The following is a 22,824-nucleotide window of genomic DNA, read 5'->3' on the forward strand; positions in this document are numbered from 1 at the left end:
AGGAAATTGTGTGGTCTTCTTTGGCATCTCCTGTGTTTGCTTTCTTGTTTCTCTTGTCTTTTTTCGTTGCTTTGTGGCCACGTTGCACAACAAATTATATGACCAAATTAGAGGATGGCTTTTGATAATGTAATGCATTCAAGAGTCTTTTTTCTATATACTTGTTGATGACATGAGGCAACTTATATTGAAATGTCTGACGAAAATTAAGAACCTGGGGGCATACAAATAATTAGAGGCCATGGTCTTCTTTCAGACTCCCTATAGCACATTGTCCTCATTTATAAATGGGACAACTTTAACCCCTGAATAACAGTCTGCAAACCTCCCCACACCCTGCCAAATCCTGTGTAAGCCAGAAGGGCAACGCAATATGATAAGTAATCTTATCCTTTCATTACTTAGGTTATGTTGCACCACTGGTCTCTAGGCAATGTTTGTGAGGGTCCTCTGAGGCATTCTGAGCATTACAGCCCCAAACCTGTGTTGCAAACTGTATCAACAAACACCAATAAAGTTACAAAGTTCAAAGAATGGAGGAGAGGGAGACTTTAATTTGAAAATTATTTGAAAATCTATTTTGAAAATCTATTGAAAATCTAATTTGAAAATAATTTGAAAATCTATTTCACCTAATCACATGCATAATGTCGTATCCACCTATTTAAAAGCAGCTACATGTGTACTGCCACCTAGTCTGGACAGAACTACCTGAGGTGAGACAGAGGACAAGAGATATAACCTTTGGTTTGTCCCTGCCTGAGTGTCCTGAGAAGCTGCTTGTAGATGTGATCTTGATGAAGTGCTAGTGTGACTGCTATCAACACCCACCATTCTCACAACCCTTTTTCTTGCCAGTCCTGAGGTTTCAATGCTCAGATTTTCCCATTCATGCTTGATCATACCAATAACCAAAACACTGAGCCACTCCTGATAGAATGGGACTGAGAGGGTCTCTTGTCCAACCACTGGCTCAGGGCAGGGTCAGCAATGACTCACAGACCTGGATGCTCTGGGCTGTGGCCACGCAGGTCTTGAAGGCTGACCTGCAGGCTCAGGGATGCCACAGCCTCTCTGGGCATCCCACTCCAGGGCTTCCTGATCCTTAAAAGGATATAAAAACATATCATAGCCAGTATTGTGAGCTGGTAAGAGTGCTTTTGCTACACCTGATATTTAATTTTCTGGTGTATATTACTGCCAATATACTACCAGAAAGAAAGGTTCTCATATACTTCTGTTCAAAAAGAAATTACATTCAGTGGTTCAGTCAGGGATGCAAAGACTGTGATTCAAAATTATTACAATTATGATTTCATATATCACTTAATAATAATCCCTTGTCTATTTGTGCTGAGACAGTTAAATTACATCAGATAGTGATGTCCTGCTTTTTTTATAGTCTAGATAGACTGTGAGTGTTAGAACACCATGGAGCTTTTTGTCAACTCTCTCTCTAAAATGGTCTCATTCTAAGAGGCGAGACCATGTGGATAGGCACTGCGGCCTATTCTAAATGTTACAGGCTACAGTTTGAATCAATATTCAGTGATGTTTACTCCTCAGCATTGATGTATTCTATATTGTAATCAACAGTGCGACTCAGTGCAAGAAGCACTTGACCTAGATTTATCCTCAGCAGATCTATACTATAAAAATATTTGTTAACATTTTACTCGTATGTTGTGACACTTAAATTCTAATGTGAATTTCAAGAAAGGGTGACTACATGCTTTCGTGTGGATTACATCCAAAAAATTTCTGTCATACATGCAGCTGAACACATATTAAGAGGAACATGTAAATGTATGCACATGAAAATACACTGTATAACATTCATTTTATATCACCATGATTATTCACCTCAAGTCAACGATCAAGCCTCCAGAAATTTGAAAAGCTTACACTTTTGAATTGCTCTCACAAAACTCTCTAAATATTTTCACTTTAAACAGATGAGGCCTGACATGTGCTGAGTAGAGGGGATCACCCCTGTGCCTTCTGCCTAGGGGAGAGAGACGGGAGAAAAGCTGCCAGAGGGAGGCAAGTGCTGCCTGTGCCCGCCCGTGGGGGGAAGCGGGGGAGCCCCGAGGGCTGGCCAGCAGTGCTGGGCTGTGGGGAGCGCCCGAGGGACTTTGTCCTGCGGCCTCCCAGGGAGGCGCAAGGTGCGTTACCAAGTGAGCCCTCCCGCCATATGTGTCTGGGGACGTCTGCCAGGGCCGGAGCGAGCTGGTGGGGTCCTGGGAAGACGCAGCCGAGGCCTCGGTGACTGGCGTGAAACACCCAGGACAAGTATGAGAGACGGGGGACGGAGCGGGCAGGGGTGCTGCGGTGACCCCAGACGCAGGCGCCAGGGCGTCAGCATGGCTGGGGTGAGTGCCGTGGGTGAGGATGGCCCGTTGTGATGTCGCCAAGCAGATGGGTTCTGATATCACCCTGAGAGACGGGCTCTGATATCACAGAGTCCCCGGGCGATGGGTCCTGTTCCACCGGGCTCTGATGTCACCGAGCGACGGATTGTGACGCGGCATTCCTCGCTGCTAGTACCCAGGCGCTGAGGCCCCCCTGGCTGGTTCGTGCCCGCGCTCCAGCTGAGCAGGTCGCAAGGCTGGAGTGTTGAGCGAGGCGTTGGTGCTGGTGGTCTGGCCGCGGAGTATTCCTGCTTGCCTGACCCCAGAGCCATCAGAGGATTTTCCCCGGCCCTGCCAGGTGCAGGCAGCCGGGGCACACAGGAGGCTTGCTCGCAGCAGCAGCAGAGGTGAGCTGTGCGGGGACACCTCACCCTGGGGAGCCGGGAGGGTTTCCTTCTTGAGGGACCTGGGCATTTCTTCCACCCGTCCTTGGGCCAGCCACTGACCGCGGCCTCCCTTCCTTTTGTAGCGTGACACCGGCTGCTGCATCACCACAGAGAGGGAGCAGTTCACCATCCGCAGCTCCCTCCCGGCTCACCGCAGCAGGTGGAGAGCATGGCCACGGAGCCAGGCAGTCGCTGTCCCATCTGCCTGGACAGCTGGGACGACGCTGCCTATGTGCTGCCATGCCTCCACCAGTTCTGCTACTGCTGCATCCTGCGGTGGGCTGAAAGCAAGCCCGAGTGCCCCCTCTGCAAGAGGCGAGTGCAGTCCATCGTGCACTCGGTGCGGGCAGATGACGACTTTGAAGAGGTCGTCATCGCACCATCCGGGCTGGCAGCAGCGCCAGCTGGCACTCGCCGGGCAGGAGGAGTGCCCAGGCAGGCAGGCACCCGCAGCCTCCCTCGCCCTGTAACACCCCAGCCGCTGGCGGAGGAGCCGGTGCCCAGGGCTCCTCTGGGTGGTCTCCAGCCTGACACCTGGGCGTCCCTTTTTGACGACCACCCAGCGCTCCTCCAGCGCTTTCTGCCCTGGCTGCGAGAGCAGCTGGGGCTGATCTTTGCGGAGGAGCCTTCCACAGCGGCTGTGCTGGAGGAGCTCACCCTGGCGCTCCTGGGCTTCTTTGGGCTGGACGAAGACATCCTCGTCCGGATGATGGAGGCCTGCCTCCAGGATCGCGCGGCCGCATTCGTACGGCAGCTCATCGATGTCGTCGTGCAGCGCTGCAGCGGGGAGGCCCACCGCCTGCTGGGCCTCGAGGACGGCCACGCTGCCCAGGAGTGGGAGGGCAGCCCCGCTCGTCCTGCTGCCTCCCGAAGGGACTCTCCTGCCCCTGGCGCAGCCCCCTCTGGCAGCCCGGCTGAGGCCCGTGAAGAGGAGCGCCCCGGAACATCAAGCGCTGCTCTTCGCGGGGGTCCCGGCAGCCCCCCGGACGCCCCCGTCCCAACACACGGGGAGCGGGAAGAGGCGCAGGAGGATTCGGGGGAGGCTGTGGCAGGCCCCTCCGCTCCCAGACGCGGCAGGGACCGCTCACGGGGGGGGAGACGGAGAGCCCCGAAGAGGAGGGCCGGCAGCTCCCGCGGCTCTTCGCAGCCGCCCAAGAGACCACCCCGGGGGCCAAACTAAGACCAGGCCCCGGGAGCTGCCGAAGCCAGGGCTGGGCCAGCAGCGGGGGCACGTGCCAGCCCACAAGTCAGCCAGAAGGCTCTCAGTAGCCTCAGCCTGCACCTCAGCAGCCGGTCCCGGGGCAGATGTTTCCAGCCAGGGGCTCTGCAGGGCCAGCCCGTACGCCATCGCTCATCCCCCCCGGCCTGTCCTGCTGTCACCGCACCCTCTGCCCCCACGTCCCGGGGCTCTGCTCTCCTACCAGCCTGCGCTGCCCGGTGCAGCCTCTCTACGGCGGCGCCCAAATCTCTCCTCCTGCGTGGACTCACGACTCGGTGCTCTTCTCTGCCCCGGAAAGAAAAGCACGTTGGAGGGCGACCAGATGTAAAGGCACAGTCTGCAAGTCTCTGAGCCGCAAACTGCTGGGTGAGTGTGCTGCAAAACTCTCACTGTTAGCTTGCCTTTGTCTGATGCCCTTGCCTAGGTATTTGCTCCTGGCCGCTATCACTGACCCCCTTCTAGTCTCTTCAGCACTCATTGTAGTGAAGTGTTCCTCCTCCCACTGCAAAAAATGACTTGCCTGCTAGCCACTAGGTCAGGCATTTTGCAGACCTGCTAGCAGAAAAGGGTTCAGAAATAAGATGCGGTCATACAGGAATGGATACACGCTGAGCCACGTGTCTGCGTAGTTTGACTGTCTTTATGCTAACTTCCTTACAGAGAAGGTCACACCAGACGCGGAAATTTCCTGCATGATTTTCCTTTGTCTGTGAGAATCAGAACGACAGTGTACCCTGCCCTTCTACAGACCGGCACCGTGACGAACTGATTTCTGCAGTCACCTTGCTTTTCTGCATCAGTGTTCACGTAAGTCATGAATACAGACCCATTGTGAGCATGCACGTTTCCAGTTTACAGCTGAAACAAAACTAACCATACTTAGAAGGTTAGCAGACATCTCCTTCCAAGGACATAATTTTCTTGTAGTGACAAGTAAATTCCAGGTATGGAGTCTGATAGAAATATAACCAACGACAATGGCAAAAAAACAGGAACAGAATCCCGCTACTTCAGCCCAACAGCCAAAGTGACGCTTTCAGAAACCGTGTCTTTTGCCCTGCCAGCAGCCATACACAGGTGACTGGTTGGCCCTTTGAACCCGTCTAGCTCCAAACGGGCACAGGACTGTACACATATTTTCAGAGATGCGTACACACAAACTACACGCCCTATTTTGGGGCCCATGGTCAAATGCCATTTGTTCCCTTCGAGTCATTTTAACTGTAAGGATATTGGAAGAGGCAGTTCCAGGGTGTGACAATACTCTGCATTCTCCCATACCTAGCTTTACTGAAGTAAAGCTCCTTCACTTGCAAAAACACAGTAGATCACCAGCCATCAGGTGAGACGTTTTACAGCCCTAGAAATTGAAGTTTTAGAAGTGAGGCATGTTTCTATGCCGCTGCATAAAATTTTGCCACTTCAGGCAGTTTTAACTGCAGGTAGCAAGTGCTCTTGTAAAATTCCACCAGGACCTAGTAAAAATCCTCCAGGATGTCATAATCTCTCTGAATTTGAGATGTCATTGTTGAAGGTATTCTTTTTAATTAGCTGAAGGAAGAATGCATTGGCTACTTTTAAAACTGCTTATATCATGCTCTGGAAGTTAAGTAGTTTGCAGAGCTGAAGAGCAAAGCCAGGGCTCAATTTTGGGCCACTCAAAATCGAGCCACTTAGGGCTGTTTAATATCTTTATTGATGATCTAGAGGAGGGGATCGAGTGCACCCTCAGTCAGTTTGCAGATGACACCAAGTTGGGTGGGAGTGTTGATGTGCTCGAGGGTAGGGAGGCTCTGCAGAGAGACCTGGACAGGCTGGAGCCATGGGCTGAGCCCAACTGGAGGAGTTTCCATAAGGGCAAATGCCGGGGGCTGCCCTTGGGCCACAACAACCCCCAGCAGCGCTACAGGCTTGGGGAGGAGTGGCTGGAGAGCTGCCAGTCAGAGAGGGACCTGGAGGTGCTGATTGACAGTCGGGTGAACAGAAGCCAGCAGTGTACCCAGGGGGCCAAGAAGGCCAATGGCATCCTGGCTTGTGTCAGCAATGGCGTGGCCAGCAGGGACAGGGAAGGGATCTGACCCCTGGACTCGGCACTGGGGAGGCCGCCCCTCGATTCCTGTGTTCAGTTTTGGGCCCCTCACTACAAAAAGGACATTGAATGACTCGAGCGTGTCCAGAGAAGGGCAACGGAGCTGGTGCAGGGTCTGGAGCACAGGTCGTACGGGGAGCGGTTGAGGGAAATGGGGGTGTTTAGTCTGGAGAAAAGGAGCTGAGGGGAGACTTCATCACCCTCCACAGCTACCTGAAAGGAGGTTGCAGAGAGCTGGGGATGAGTCTCTTTAACCAAGTAACAAGCGATGGGACAAGAGGGAATGGCCTCAAGCTGCACCAGGGAAGGTTTAGACTGGATATTAGGAAGCATTTCTTTACAGAACGGGTTGTTGGGCGTTGCAATGGGCTGCTCAGGGAGGTGGTGGTGTCCTCATCCCTGGAGGTGTTTAAGAGTCTGGTTGATGTAGTGCGTACGGATGTGATGTAGTTGGGAACTGGTTGAACTGGATGATCTTCAACGCCTTTTCCAACCTAGCTGATTCTGTGATTCTGTGAAACGTGCATCAGAGACTGTTCTGTGAGCCCCACGAGCTGTACCACTCACTTCTAAGAGTACTAAAAGTTGGGAAACTATTTGTCAGAATCAATGGACTCCTACCCCTTCTGACTAAAATCAATCCAGAGGTAGCTGCACATGCAATGAAAGAAAAAGGATCTGAAAAAAGAAGAACCGAGCTGAAGATATGGCTTGGTGATTGGATGAGCCTTCTAGAGTGGATGTTTGGGGGCAACCTCCATAATTTCTGAGTGGCAAATACAGTGCACCAGATCAAAGCCAGAGATGCGGAGAGCTGGAATAAAAGCAACATGCAATGTATCTGTCTCTTTTAGGAAAATCACATAATGAAAAGCAAGGTGGCTTGACTTGAAAGCAGCAGGTGGATGACTTGAAGGAATCATGAGGTGGTTATTGTGCGATCAAGCAGTGGGACTTCTTGCTGCCCAGTTTTGTGCATACCAAGCTTTTCAGATGTTCAAAACCTAGATATGCAAGTCCGAGAAGAAAAATCACGTTGGAGGGTGACCAGGTGTAAAGACACATTCTGGAAGTCTCTGAGCCGCAAAGTGCTGGGTGAGTGTGCTGCAAAACTCTTACTGTTAGCTTGCTTTTGACTTATGCCCTCTCCTACTGGCCGCTATCACTGACTCCCTTCTAGTCTCTTCAGCAGTGCTCATTGTAGCAAAGTGTTCCTCCTTTAACTATCTTTATGCTAACTTCCTTACAGAGTAGGGAAATGTCATTCCAGATGTAAATCACCACAGACTCTGAAATTCTGATTGCTTTTCAGACCTGTCACAAATTAAGATAAAACCAAAACTATACAAACTGTGTCACACATTAATACCTGTCATTCTTTAATACCTAGGGTCGTGCCCTGCCAAAGCAGGATCCCCAGGAAGTCCACCCAGGGGAAGCGCAGCGTCCTGCACCTCTGGAGGGACAAGCCCAGGCACCAGCACATGCGGCAGGCGGCCCAGCCTGGAAAGCAGCTTTGCAGAAGCAGCCCTGGAGGTCCTGGTGGGCACCGACTTGATCATGGGCCAACCGTGTGCCCTGGCCACAGGGAACACTAACGGTGTCCTGGGCTGCATTAGGAGCTTTGCCAGCAGGTCAAGGAAGGGTGATCCTTCCTCTCTCCTTGGCACTGGTGATGCCAGCCCTGGAGCACTGTGTCCGGTTCTGGGCTCCCAGAACAAGAGAGAGGCGCACATACTGGAGAGAGTCCAGCAAAGGGCCATGAAGGTGATTAAGGCACGGGAGCATCTCTCCTCTGAGGAAAGGCTGAGTCCCCCAGGTGGGACTGTTTAGCCTGGTGAAGAGAAGGCTCGGAGGGGATCTGACCAATCTATGAAAAGGCCCGAAGGAGGCTGCAGAGAAGCGGGAGCCAGACTCCTCCTGGGGGTGCCCAGTGACAGGAGAAGGGACACTGAAGAGCAGTCTGGACACGATCCTGGCTAAGCAGCTCTTAAGCTGCTCAAGCTGGAGCAGGCGGCCTTGACAAGACGACATCCATCACTCCCTTCCAGCCTTTCAAACTTTCTGTGGTCCTGTGAAAGTATCTGAGTTATGTAAAGAATCTGTTCTAATAAATTCATTCTGGTTCTGTAAACATAGAAAAGGAATTAAGTAGTGCCCTGGCGTTATCCACCCGAAGGTGTTAGGAGAGCTGTCTGACATCATTGTGAGGCCTCTCTCCATAATCTTTGACAAGTTGTGGAGATAGGGGGACGGTTCACAAGTCTAGAAGAAGGCTAATGTCACCCCCCTCTACAAGAAGGGCCTACAGGAGGAACCAGGAATTTCTACGCCCACCAGTCTTACTTTAATCCCTGGGAAAGTTACGGCACAAAGCCTCCTGGGGGCTATCCCAAGTCAAACGAGGCACATGACTGAGAAAAGCCAGCACGGATTCACCAAGGGCAAATGGCGCTTGAACAAACCTGATCGCCTTCTACAACAAAGTCACCCGCTCGGTTGATGTGGGGCGAGCGGTGGACGTTGTCTGCCTGCGTTTCTCCAAGGCCTTCGATACAGGTCCCCACAGCCTCCTCCCAGAGGAACTCATGCGTCACGGTCCGGACAAGTGGTCTGTGCGGTGCGTGGGGAACTGGCTGACGGGCCGCACCCAGAGGGTGGTGGGAAATAGCTCTTTTCCAAAGTGGCAACCTGTCACGAGTGGCGTCCCCCAGAGCTTGATCTTGGGCCCAGTGCTGTTTCGTATCTTCATAAATGACCTGGATGATGGGATCACACGTTGCCTGATGAAGTCTGGTGGTGATACCAAGCTGAGTGGGGAAGAGGACACTTTGGAAAGGAGAGCCACCCTGCAGGAACGCCTGGATAGGCTGGAAGAGTGGGCTAGCAAGACCCCTTATGAAGTTCAATGAGGAGAACCATAAGGTCTTGCACCTGGGAAAACATAACCCCAGAGCGCAGCACAGACTGTGATCTACCCGGCTGGTAGATCATAGTTTTCATTCAATTGTAGGGAAAAAGGTTATGGCCTACAGGTTTTCTAGAAACTGAATACCGTAAGTAAAGACATTCATACAAATGGGGAAGACATTTCTTATGAAGTCTGGTTGCTTTTCAGACCTGTCACAGGAAAGACAGGCACAGACAGATCTTAAACTTCATTGAGCTAACAGCCTAGGAAACAGCTTTACCCTTTCACAGGGTGAGGCCTAATCCTCCTTGCATGACTTGGTGCTGTACTCCATGCACAGAGGCAGAAAGGATCTAAGTGAATATGGGACACTTATGAAAATACAAAATCAAAAAAAAGGTAAGAAAATACTGATTACCTGTCATTCAAATGGTAGAAAAAGCACTTGTTTTAATCAGCTAAACTACGCTTACATTTGTTTTATAGGTGTTGTTTACACATTACAGTATCCACTGTATATAATTGAAATCAGATTAGAATCATTCTTTTATTTGCTTGCATGAAACTTTTCTGAAGTTTTCTTCTCTGTCTCTTTGCCTCCATTAGATATACATCTTAAGCTATTCATATTAATTAAACAATATTTTGAGCTTCAAAACTTAATTTTTGATGCCTATTCATTAGATTGCTTTAGCAAAGGTAGCATGCTGTTCTTCTGTAAATGCTGGTGGATTACTTGGAAAACAGAATATGGATTTTAATACTTAGTGAATGTTTGGCCTCACTGTATTTGGAACTCTTCTTGTGTTTCATTTTTTTTTCATTATTCATGTGGTTTGCCTAAATACTGATAAATAGTGAATGGTTGATTTTGATACTATTGATTACTTTCTTAGCTTTTTGTGCTTCAAGTTCAAGCTCTAAATACCCAGAGATACTTAAGAATCTCCGTTTTAATTAAAAATAAAAGCAGATAATTAAAAATAAATGGTTTTAATTGTTGTTTTTGCAGAGGAAAAGTTGTAAAGAAACAGAAACAAAGCAGAGAGAGTAAGCAAACAAAACTCCACTATTCCCCCCTTTCTGACTCTACAACATAAGAAAACCCCAACCAATACCAGGGAGTGTGGTGGCCAATTTTCTTGAACTCAATAGTGATTTTGTATTTCCAAGTTTTAAAGCAAAAGCTATGTAGCAACTTTTCAAACCACTAAGGCTATTTAAAGGCTATTTCTATCTTGAAGGTATTTTTTTTCCACAGCAGAAATTTGGGGAACTAGATGGATCTCTATTTAATGTTTGTTTGAGAGATACTTAGTCTTGTACATGCTTTTAGGGTCATTGCAATATTAACTATAAGAGCAACTACATAAATGCTATGTGTCTCAGGTGTTTCAGAGACATCTCAGATACCTCAGAGAACTAGGACATGAACTTGACATTGGGGCCAACACACAGGGCTGTTTACATTCCGCTGGGACTGAAGAACATCTCTGGATAGTCTTACCTGCTCTTTAACTGACTGACTGCTTCCTGTTCTTTCTCTCTCCAGTACATCCCCTGTCTCCCACAGCTACTCTGCATGTGCCTGCAAAGCAGTGGACATGTAGTAGCTCTGTATCTGAGGTGGCAGCTCTGTTCTTTTGTTTTCCCTTTTTCTAAGAGACTAAACCCAGACCAGAGCAGACAGGCAAAGGGAGTTCAGACTGAGGAGAGCTAGCAGTCAGTTTTCATAGAGCAATACTTTTTGGTATAGAATGACTCTCATCAGATACATGAAGACTAAGACTGGAAACACCAGTTTAAATTAATTAAAACAAAGCTGAAGGAATAAGGTATTTAAAGCTAACTTCTCAAATGCCTTTCCAATTCTTCAGGGAAAATATCCCAGAGCATATTGGCTCACTAGAATAAATTTATTTCTGACCATGCAGAGATACAAACCTGGATACACATGAAGCAAAGTTCCACTGTGTGAAATTTGGTGTAAAGAATACAAAGGAGAAACACCACAGTCAGATTTCAAGGACTTATCTCTTTGACAGAGAGACTTCACAAAAAAACCCAAAACCAACCATGCCAAAGCTCAACACTAGTTAATATTGTAAGAAGAGTATAACGGTTTTTCATAGACTATAAAGTAGATATGCATTTGATAAGAACAGGAACATCTGAGATGTTTGCATTCACAGCTAAACTGTAAGTTACTCATCACAGTATATGAATAATGATTTTTTCCAAAGTTCCTTGAGTTTGTCTAGATTTAAGAAATATTTCACTCTTCTGAGCACCTCCTTCATTTGGAGTGTGAATTAAATTCCTGTGCATGTACCTTTTGTAAATGTTCTGGAGAATTCTATAGTCCAGGAATCAAAAGCTAGCTAGGTGGTACAGCCAGGATACCGCAGCCAAAAGCAGGTATCAGACTTGTCATTCCAGGCATAGGGCACGTCATGGCAGTATAACTTCTGGATTGCAGCTGGCTGTATGACTATAGTCTCACTCAGGGAAGTGCCTACTCTTTCATAATAGTCACTCTTTCCTAATATTCTCTTTTAATTCATCTATATATTCTAGCTATTTCCTTTAACTTGTGTTTTATTTTTCTTCATCATAAACAGTATTTTGCTCAAACAACCCTAAAACAAGTGATTGGGGGGCCTTTCCATGCACATTCAAGTGTGAAAAGGGTGAACTTAAATTAATCCTGAAACAGCTCTGAAGACCAAAATTGCATCATGTAGCCTGCTTTATTCTCTTGTCTGTTTTATTCTTACTTACACATCATGGCTACATTTGGCAATAGAAGTAATATAAGAATGCTATAGCCAGACTATTATTTTATTTCTGATCTTGCTTAAGAGAAACCTAGGCCTGAGCCTAGTCTTATGTCATCATCCCTTTTCTTTAGTTGCTCTTAAGATTATGTCTGTATGTTGGTTCACTTTATAAATTCTGCCATTTAGACTTCCCCTAGAGCTAAATTTATTGTCTGGAGCTATAGTGAATTTTGCATGCTGGTACCTGAAAAGATGAGTAAATGTTTTCAAGTCACAGTTGAGGAGAACTTAATACCCATGAAAGTCATGATGTCTTTTGTTAGTGCTCTTGGACAGTAAATAACAACATTCTGAGAAAGGCAGAAAGTAATTGAAAGAGACTTATGACATGAAACACAAGATGTTTTAATGGCACATCTATTATAACAGTAAACTTGTAGCTACTTTCATTTTTTTAATATATAGAACAAAAAAAAAAGTGCCTGTTATGTGACATGACATAATAAAGAAGAATAATCGGCAGACTTCAGGTTAAATAAGAATGTCACTTTACAAATTGGAGAGTACAGGAAGTAATAGATTTAAAAATTTTGTTTAGAATTTTAAAAAGTCATGCATTACATACTTTAACTTGGTTTATGTTTGTAGACAAAGAATGCCACAGTACTTTCATTTTTAAGGTGCTATTTTACCCATACAACATTACATATGCTTTATAGTAACATATAAGACCCTGCTTGCTGCAAAAAATCCACAAGTTAGTATATTCACTGAATATTATTAAAAATGTAAATAAGCTTTCTGAACATAACAAAGATTGTTGGTAAAATATTTCTAAAGTAGAGGGGAGACCATATCATTCAGAAAAGCCTCCCAGACTGCTGAACTTTTCTTGAATCCTAGATTGTCACGTAAGACAATGTCACAAACTGACTTGAGGGTGCACTCCATCCCCTCCTCTAGATCATCAATAAAGATGTTAAACAGGAGTGGCCCCAACACCGAGCCCTGGGGGACACCACTCGTGACCGGCCACCAACTGGATTTAACTCCGTTCACCACAACTCTTTGGGCCCGGCCATCCAGACAGTTTTTCACCCAGCAAAGCGTGTGCCCATCCAAGCCATGAGCAGCCAGTTTTGCCAGGAGAATGCTGTGGGAAACTGTGTTAAAGGCCTTGCTAAAGTTAAGGTAAATCACATCTAAAACCTTTCCCTCATCCAATAGTTGGGTCATCTTGACATAGAAGGAGATCAGGTTTGTCAGGCAGGATCTGCCTTTCATAAACCCATGCTGACTGGGCCTGAGCATCTGGTTGTCCAGTACGTGCTGTGTGATGGTACTCAGGATGAGCTGCTCCGTCAGCTTCCCGGGCACCGAAGTCAAGCTGACAGGCCTGTAATTTTCCAGATCATCCTTCCAACCCTTCTTATATACGAGCATCACATTGGTGTCATATAACTCCACTGACTACAGGAAAACTCAGATTCCCTTTGTTAGTGGTGATCTTGCTCAAAATTTTCACATACGAATTTATGCTTACTTTAGAACTACTTTGAAGTAGTGGTCCCAAGGTGGCATTGTTTGGAGTACAGAGTACCACATAATGAGCTGTAATTTTAGCCCTCTTACTGGTGCATTATGTAATACTGGGCAATTTATTTAACCTTTTGACTCCTCTTTTCCCATCTTTAATACATGTTGGCAATACTTCCATAAATTCGTATGAACCAATGAGGGTTCATTATTTGGTACATGTACTAAGCTTTAAAATGAATGTTATAACATACAGATTCAATTAAATTCTCTATATTAGCATCACCAAGTAAGATCAGGGAGTTTTCCTTGTTACAATTAAAACCACATGAGAAGTATAAGGAAATTAAACATCAAGATTTTTTTTCACTGTCCAATAGGTGGGCTAGTCCTGCTGCAGACTCTGTTATGTTCACTGTACACAGTGCTAGGTTGTATAATTCCAATGCAGGTAAATCAAGTCTGTAGTTGTAATTATTTTAATAATAATCATATACATTTTTTGACTTGGCAGATTGTTTTGAATCAATAGAGAAATAATTTATGTTTCAACTCTTGGAAAACAATGTTGCCGTCTGGCTGAGCACCAGTTCTCCTTTCCAGTATGCTCACGCTATACCAGACAAAATTGACAAGGTGTCAGATCACCCTGTTCACCTTAAAGTTGTCAGTAACACAAGAAACACAGCTATTTCTTCACATCAGGAAGTACAGGTGAGGAAGTGTACTAACAAAGTACAGTTGTAGCCCTCTGAAAATTAAGGTGGTATACATTTAACAAGATAGGCACCCAAAAAGACAGAACTTGAATTTTTACATCAAGATAGGGAGGAATTCATTTAGTTAAAAGCATAGTATACTTTAAAACATTTTTGCCTTGGCATAACAAGGGTGTAATTCCAGTTAGTGAATATCAACATAGATATCCTATGGATGAACTTTATTTCTTAAATATAAGGCCAATAAAGTCAGTCTTTAACAGCTGCTTAGATTCTATAGCGACAGAATTTCACAGGTCTACACTAAAAAGAAATATGCCCAGCACAAGTGCTTGAGCCTTGGGAGAATACTTTTTTCTTTGAGACTGGCCTGAATAATGAAGTTTCACCTTACTTAACTGGGAAGGAAAAGAGAATCCTTTCTCCAGTCAAAAAAAACAACTTTATAAAAGTTATTGCTATTTCAAATAGCAGCTGACTAGCACAGTGGCTCTTCAGAAGCTTTCCCATTCTTGCTTTGTGGTGAGGTAACGTTGTGTGCACAGTCAGTCTGCACTCATCTGTGAAGGATATGGCCTCTCTCCCACAGACAAAACAGATGAGAGGACCAAACAGCCTTTACAGGCAAAAAGACTAAAGAAGCATAATCATGAAGTAAAGACTGAAGGACAGGACAGACAAAGACTCAGAAGACAATTCTCCCTGTACATTCCAAACAATTCTGTTTGAAGCAAAATTATTAATGTAAGCAGAACATTTATAGTTATTTGCTCTTCTCCCTTTGACAGGTTTCCCTAAAGCTGCTATCATAACTTGTCTACGAGCTCTGTCTGCTGCGGATTTACTCAGTGTGGTGCAGTTTCTCAGGATATTATGTATAACACTCTTCCCTTCATCATATCAGTGCTTCTCGGCATCAGTGGATGCACTGGATTAGGTAATATTTACCTTCTAGTGAAATTTTATTAACTTGAGAATGCTGTAACATTTTATTATTTGGTGAGTAACTCCGTTTGGTGAATAACTCAAATATTATGTCTACCCATACCAAAACAACATCAAAATATATCCATGGTTTTGGAAGCTTAGAACAGACACCAGTTGTTGCATACGTAATATGACTTGAAGTCTGTGTATCGTTAATGCCACCGCATATGTTCTGTAGGTTTAACCTGAAATCATATTTGTATCCTACACCAAAAGTCTAAAAGGGCATTCACATAAGTATCTGAAGAAATTGGGCTTGATTTTTAGTGTCAGAAGTTACAAATGCATTGTGAAATCTTTAACTAACCTTCAGAATAAGCTCAACTAAATGGGTTTTAGAGCTTTTTTGGTCACCTATTTGAGTAACACCTAGAGAATTAAATTGTGATATTAAAGTGAAGAAAAAGAAGAAAGATGGAGCCTCCCCTTTTAGTTCTGATGATGGGAGTTATTTGTAGAGGGCTAGTAATCAGATATTTTTTCAGATATGTCTTTCTTTCCTGTTCTTAGAGTCTTGCCCAGATGCCAGGTTTTGGTATGGTAAGCATGTATCTGGACTGTTTTAAAAGCCATTTCAGTGTTTTGTTTCTTCAGGAATAGCATGGGTGGGCATGCTCAGCTACAGCAACTAATAACAAGACTGCTGCTGCCTAACAGAAACACAAGAGGGATGGGAAAAGTAGTATGTAAAGGGATTTGAAGCTATGGTTTGTCTTGGAACAAAAAAAGTAGGATAACAGCCTTCTTAGGTGGGCCATTCAGATGGGGACTCTGCGGAGCCAGGACTTTGAGGTGAGTGAAAGCTGAAGAGCTCAGAGGACTTCAAGTCTTGCATGAGACAGTACCTGGTTCAGGTACGGGTACTGGCAAGCTAGGAGCAAGTGTACTAGAAGGGATTCAGAACTTGGATGGCACTGGCAAGCTTTATGTGGAACAAAGAGGACAAAGGCAAAAAAGAATTTTGGAAAGGACAGAAATAGGGAAATTTGCAAATTCTTGGCTGACAACACTTCTAACTGTTTAAAGGGACACGGTAGCAGACATGAGATGTCTAGGATGGGTGGCTTTTGGAATAGAAAGCTCTGAAAGAACTTCAGGGCCACCAAAACAAAAAATTGAGGGTGATGAGTTGACAAGGAACAGGAAAAGGGGAGGGAGACAGAAACAATTGAAACTCTGAGACTATTTCCCTTTCACCACTTCTCACACAAGAAGAAAAGCTGCAAGTTACCTTCTGCCCCACCCCAAGCTCTCTTTATTCAGAGTTACACCAGTTACCTTTGTTTCTTGATAGAAATAAAATGGTTAGGCTTTGACCTATTCCTAACAACTGGAAATGACTAAAAGGTTCACTTCTACTGCTTCCAATACCATAAGTTTTTGGTTACTACTCAGAAAAAGAATCAAGGCTCCATTGTGCTAGTCACATTTACCAAAAAGATCTTGCTGGAAATAGCTTACAATTTATTTAAAGAGCTGAATTTATCATTAGTTGAATAGAAAATAAGTTTTTAAAGATTATATTGTTTTTCTTCACTTAGGAGCAATTTGTGTTTTGAAGAAGAAATTTTCTGCAAGCCAGTTTGGGAATGGCTGTAGAAAATGTAAGGTTTCAGTGGTTTTGTACGTAGAGAACTCTGCTGCTACCTCTGTAACCAGGCCAGTGTAACTTCTTGTTTGCAAATGAAGCTTTAAAATATAGGAAATGTGTATTTTATAAGTCATATAGATTTACCCATTTCTCAATGTTATAATATTTTTAATGTTTGATAGTTTTTTTGCAGTGTATATAACATTTGGGTCTTCTGTTCCTTGTAGTTCTATTATAGCAATCAAGTTTATATCAGCAAATGTAGTGGTTAAACAGAAACAAGCCTGGCAGGATGGGACAGATGTCCAGACACCAACAAAAATTTCTTCGTAATGCCAAGCTTTTCATTTGGGTGATAGCCAGGTGGCAGGGCAGCAATATAAACAGTAAAATCTGTATCAGACTCAATGATCAAACGAGAACATCAACCAGATTAAATGACTAACCACCTGCACAGCATTGTTCTAAAGTTGTTACTTATTAAGTGAAGGCTACTCTATTCAGTATTTAATGGCTGATAATTAAGCATGCCTTTGAAACTGCTGAATGAGTTTTTCTTTGTTTAAATTTTCTTCTGAAGAGGTGTTCCAAAGGCACATTTTGTTCCACAGCTGAGTATATGATGATAAACTTATCTGTATCAAGCCATAGTATGAACAGTGTGGTGCAAAATCTTGATTGCTCCTGGGATAACAGTCCTGAAGAACATGGGAGCTAATTCATAATCAAATTTAGGACAAAAGTAAGATGTTATCAAATACAGCAGTAGCAGAAAAGCAAGTCTGAAAATATTTAATATATTGTAATGCTTGTTTCTCAATGATGGTGGAAAAAAATGGTTAATTTTCTTAATTTTATACTTGAGAGTTGGAAAGTTACTGAAGGGAGGTGACAAAAGTATTCCTACCTACCACAGAAAACATCATGTACAAGCACAAGGTTCAAATGATATCCACCTGCATTGGTCAGAGATTGGCGCAAGAACTAGCAGCAAGGGAATAATATCTAAGAGAATTCACCAGCTGGTTTGAACAGAGACTTATTATTGTGTGGTCTGGTTGTAGGAGAGGGGTCAAAGACAAAACGGTATTAGAGGGAACAAACCAGGAAAGCTGTTGGCCAGAACTCAAGCCTGTACAAATATTATGTCAGTAGGCCATGGATCAAAAAAAACAAAGGAATAATTAGCTAGGCCAAACTAGTTCTGTGGAGGTCTCTCCTGAAGGAAAAGTCAGGAAGAAATTTCTTTACTTGGCTCAGTAACAAGAATTTAACAGAGAAGATATTGGTATTTAACTGGCAACTGGTAAGAAGAGGGAAAAACAGAAAGATGGCCTAGCTATGTTGAGGAAGCTGAGGTTGCCAACAGAAGTGTATCAGCGTAAACACAGAGTCCTGTCAAGATCAGGTATCTTAACGAAGTGTAATACATACAACCTCTAGTACATCACACAGGTTCTTCCACAGTGAAAGAAACCTGTGCAGGCTAATAAGTCAGCTAGTTGCATTTCACCCAGACTCCTTGTGCTGTGGCATGCCAGAGCACAGCAGTTCCGGTGTTGCTGACGTCTAGGGCTACCTAGATGAGAGACCTCTTGGAGTATGCTCTAGGTCATATTCGGGATGTCTGTCCTTACCTCCTTTCACAGAGCATGCCTAAGTCACACTGAAATTGAGAAAGAACATAGCTTTGGGAGATGGGAGGCACCCTTGTACTTCTTGATGTAGACATAGACACTAGTCGCTGGCTAAATATGTCTACAGGAAGCTTACCTAGCATCCATGTACCTATCAGAACTAAATTTTAAACCTGGTACTCCACAGAAGGTAACAAACAAAACAGAATGTATGTCAAGAAATGTTTTTAGAGAACTTCTAAAATAAATATATTTAGAAATTCAAGTTAATGCAGGCAAGTCCTGCAGGTTGTCATACTAGGGATGAAACAAGGTAAGCTTAACAGTTTCTCCTATGCTTATAATCTGAGATTTTCTCTAAATTCCAGAGTATCACCAGATATTTTGAAAAAAAAAAAAAATAAATAAATCCATTATTTCATCCTGAAGACCAAGTGCTGAAGAAGGGACAATATTAGGTGTTAAGTAACTCTCCCAGTCAGCCTGCCAACTGGTTCTTAATTCCTTCAGGTTTACCATAAAAACTGCAAAATAAAACAGAGCTCATTAAGCAGAAGCAGGGAGGTCTCCACTCCTGTTTTTAACAAGTGGAATTTAGTCTGCATTACAGCTGATCCTATTATGGCAAATAATTTCTCTGCCATAAAATGCAGTTCTGGATCAAATGAAATTGTCTGTCAAGCCAGAGTTCACAAAACAATTTTCTGTGAAAGTTTTTAAAGGTGAAAAAGTTGGAACACTGATTCTGCTAAATATTTCAGTGTAATTCTTAGGCAATGTTCCATTTTGAAATCACATTAATATTATTTAGAAATCAAATATATTTTTATAGTTTTTAAAATTTAACATAACACTGAAATGGAAACAAAATGCATTTATTTGGTTTGAAGAAACCACTCTTGCGATCCTGAAATAATTTTTTTTTCTGCTGTCATTCAGTCATGGCAGTAACTTAATCATTCAATCTCAATTATATCTCAAGAAAAAGTGGGGGCTTTTCCACAGGCAGAGTTTTGATTATAGTCTTATATATAGGGTCCTGAGCAGTCTAGGCCAATGCAGAAAACATTTATGTATGTAAGCATTTGAGCAGTTTGCCACAGTAGTGTCATAATTGACATGTAACAATGACATGTTAACAACTATATTTTGACTGCAGATTTGATTGCTATCTGTTCTGAATTTTGATTTAATATTAAAACTGTACCTAAACATATGAGATATGGTAAGGAACTTTAAGTCATACTGTTACTTTTTCACGCTAGGCAACATGGCAGATGCATAAAATTTGCTACCAAATAGCACTACATGTAGAATTTACCACAGTGTGCCAGAAGTGTTTTCCAAGACACAATTTCATTTATGAAGAAAAGGAATTAGCATTCTGTGGGAAATGACACATAGTTAAAACCTAATTATTTACATTTTCAAGATAAAATAATTCTTTTAAACTTTGTAATAAACATCTCTGTTACAGGATTTTTAAGATCTATATATACACAGAACTGTAGAAATAAAGTTTTCACCTTATAAAAATCCTTCAACCTCAGACCAACAAGAACTGTGATGATTTTCTTCTTGATCTTAAGAAAGAAATACCCTTCAGTGAATTATTTTAGTCAAAGTGGCAGTTTCTAAAGGAAAATTGTCCTATTAGGAAATCTGAGATCAACTCTAGGTATTTAAACCCACTTTTCTCAGCTGCAGAATGTTTCTTTTTGGTTGTTCACAGAAAGAAGATGATTGAAAGAAGAGGAGCTCACAAAGTGTGAATTGTTCTGCGAAATGGTATCAGACCTGATGTCTGGAAGGAATTTCTGATGAGGCATGGCCTAATTAAACTTCTGAATTCTATGGATCCACAGAAGGAAATCTTAGTTTCCTGAACTATACTAATAAAATAGGTGCTGTGGGCCATGCTGGCACCTTCTCAAAGGTAAATGTAATCAATCAACTAACGAAACAATTAACTAGCCAACCAGAGGAAAGGCAGAGATTATAAAGAGCAGGAAAGTGTACAAGAACCTGCTTGCTACAGTCCAGATGTAGCAAAATTTAGTTAATGGAAACAGAAACCTTATTCTTATCCCCTTACTTGACTCTATTCTCTGTACGTACATTGTGAAGCTAGAATGCATACAAAGAACATGTCCACAGAAGCTGAAACTACTGCTTCATATATCCAGCTTTTCCCCCAGAATATCAAGAAAACACCTGACTATACATATGTGCCTATCCATAGGACTGATTAATGATGTTTTTTATGGAAGTTTACTTATCATCCAGAAAACCCACAGATTTTAAGTGATGACACAGAAATTAGTTTTGATTTGACTTTTGGTATGAATCAGGAGATACAAGTTCCAGAGAAAACTTACAGAAATGTACACTTTGACTGCATCTTCATTCATTAAAACCAGTCTCACACTTTCTTCTCTGAAATAAGCAAAACAACAATTTAAAAACTCTCAGCAAATAAAGGAGAAAAATATAAATATAAATCTCAAGATATCAGAACTATAAACTTCCTATATATTACTGTTGAAACTCTCATTGGAGATATGCATCTTCCGCCCATAAAAATGCCTTGACAGTCTCAAATGCTTTTCCTGTTTGTACAGTATACTACAATAAAATACTGTTCAAATGATTCAGATCAGCTAATAGCAAAACCAGATTAAGACTTCCAAATGATTTCTGTTTTTAATAAGGTGCTGAAAATGCCTTCCCAGGGCCATAAGAACAACTCTGCAATGCTTTTGATCTTTTAGCAATCTTAAGTATGTGGACAGGGGATGAAGGCAAGAAAGCCTAAATCAAAGCTCTGAGCTGTAAATTTCCACTTAGATTTGGCTGGAGAATTTTTTGAGATGTCTGTAATCTTAATTTGTATTTTTTGTCAGAGAATCTTCTTGATTTACATTCCAGTAATGTTAAGCCATTACTTAGAAATGGATGGTAGTTTTAAAGTAAAATTAATAATTTGATCAATAGCAGTTTTGGTTTACTTTATATAAATTATTTGAATGTGACCATACTGTAAACCAATAGATTTCTTTTTATCAACAAAAGTGATAAACATTTCATCTGTGTATGTATACTTCGCGTTGCTTAACATGATATGAACACTTTCTGACATTTGCTTCTCAGAATACTGTCAGTATATTTCAGGCTGTTCCACGTCTTCCAAAGTCAATAGGGTACTACCCATTAATTCAAAGCAATTTTTATCAGAACAACTGAAAAGTGAGTAAGACAGTGAGGTCTTCAACTATGTATATGCACTTTTTAAATTTAGTTCCTATATTCTTTTGAGTTGCTGAAGTATTATGTCTGGAAACAAGAACTTACAAAGGATGAAAATGGTGTAATAAAGCACCCATAGGTAAGAAAAAGTATTAGTTATCTATTAACTAACAGATAACTCAATTTAGATGGAGATATTTTGGGGTAGGGATTAATTCTCTGTTCTGTGAGCAACAGGTTCTTGACATACACTTAGAACTTGAAAATGACACAGGAAAAAGGTAGAGATACACATAGGGATATACCCAAATATACCAAATAACATATCAAAATATTTATAATATACCCAAATATCCAAAACTACAATAATGTAAGAACAGAATCAATATTCTGGACTCAGAATATTTTTATTCTTGGCAGCAGAAACTTGGTCAAATTCCTGAACAAATCAGATTTCTTAATGCTGGGGTTTTTTTCCAAATAAAATGGACACAGTAACTCCTAGATATACCATGTTCAGACACCAGATGTTTATAGATGCTTTCTAATTTCCAAATTTAAAATTTTGAGGATGAACGGTACCATTTCAGAATCTGGATACGATTTTTCATATTTTTACATTTAGTGATCAAACCAGATTTAACTATTTAGTTCCTATTAACTATTTATTACCTAGAATCTTCAAAATCCTATTTAGACTAGAATACCCCTACTCAAAGAGCTGAAGCTCCCAGGCTGAAAATAGGATGGCCTCACAGCTGAGAATATCTTTGAGAAAAATCCTGATAATTTACTCTCACAAAAGACGCAGCACTGTATTTTACTAAAGTCAAATTAAATATCTGTGTGTCTGTGTACAGACACATTAATCCATGTGTGTCAGAGTTAACAGTTCTGGGAAATACGTCTTCGACATCATTAGTTTTAGTATGTAGATTTAACTATCATTGAGATAAAATTCCAGAATGCAAAAAAGAGGCTTGTATAGCTGACCTAAATGATAATATTTCTCATGCTCATGTCAGCATTAGCTGACACATAGTAGTACTGGTGACTCAGTGACACATAGTAGTACTGGTCAACCAAGCAGCAATTGTTGTTACTTTTTTCTGATAATATATTATATTTTAGTATTAGTACTGGAAACCAAATTATCAATTACTAATTATTTCTGATAATATTTTATTTGCTGATACTATCTTAACCAAGAAAAATAATGTGTTGTGTTTTTTTTCTTGAAAAGAGCTTGCTTTTTCACTACAATTACATTATAAACTGGACAAAAATTCTTGGTTTCTCAATGAAATTGAGA

Source organism: Athene noctua, chromosome Z (genome assembly GCF_965140245.1).
Source record: "Athene noctua chromosome Z, bAthNoc1.hap1.1, whole genome shotgun sequence".
In the NCBI taxonomy this organism is placed as follows: domain Eukaryota; kingdom Metazoa; phylum Chordata; class Aves; order Strigiformes; family Strigidae; genus Athene; species Athene noctua.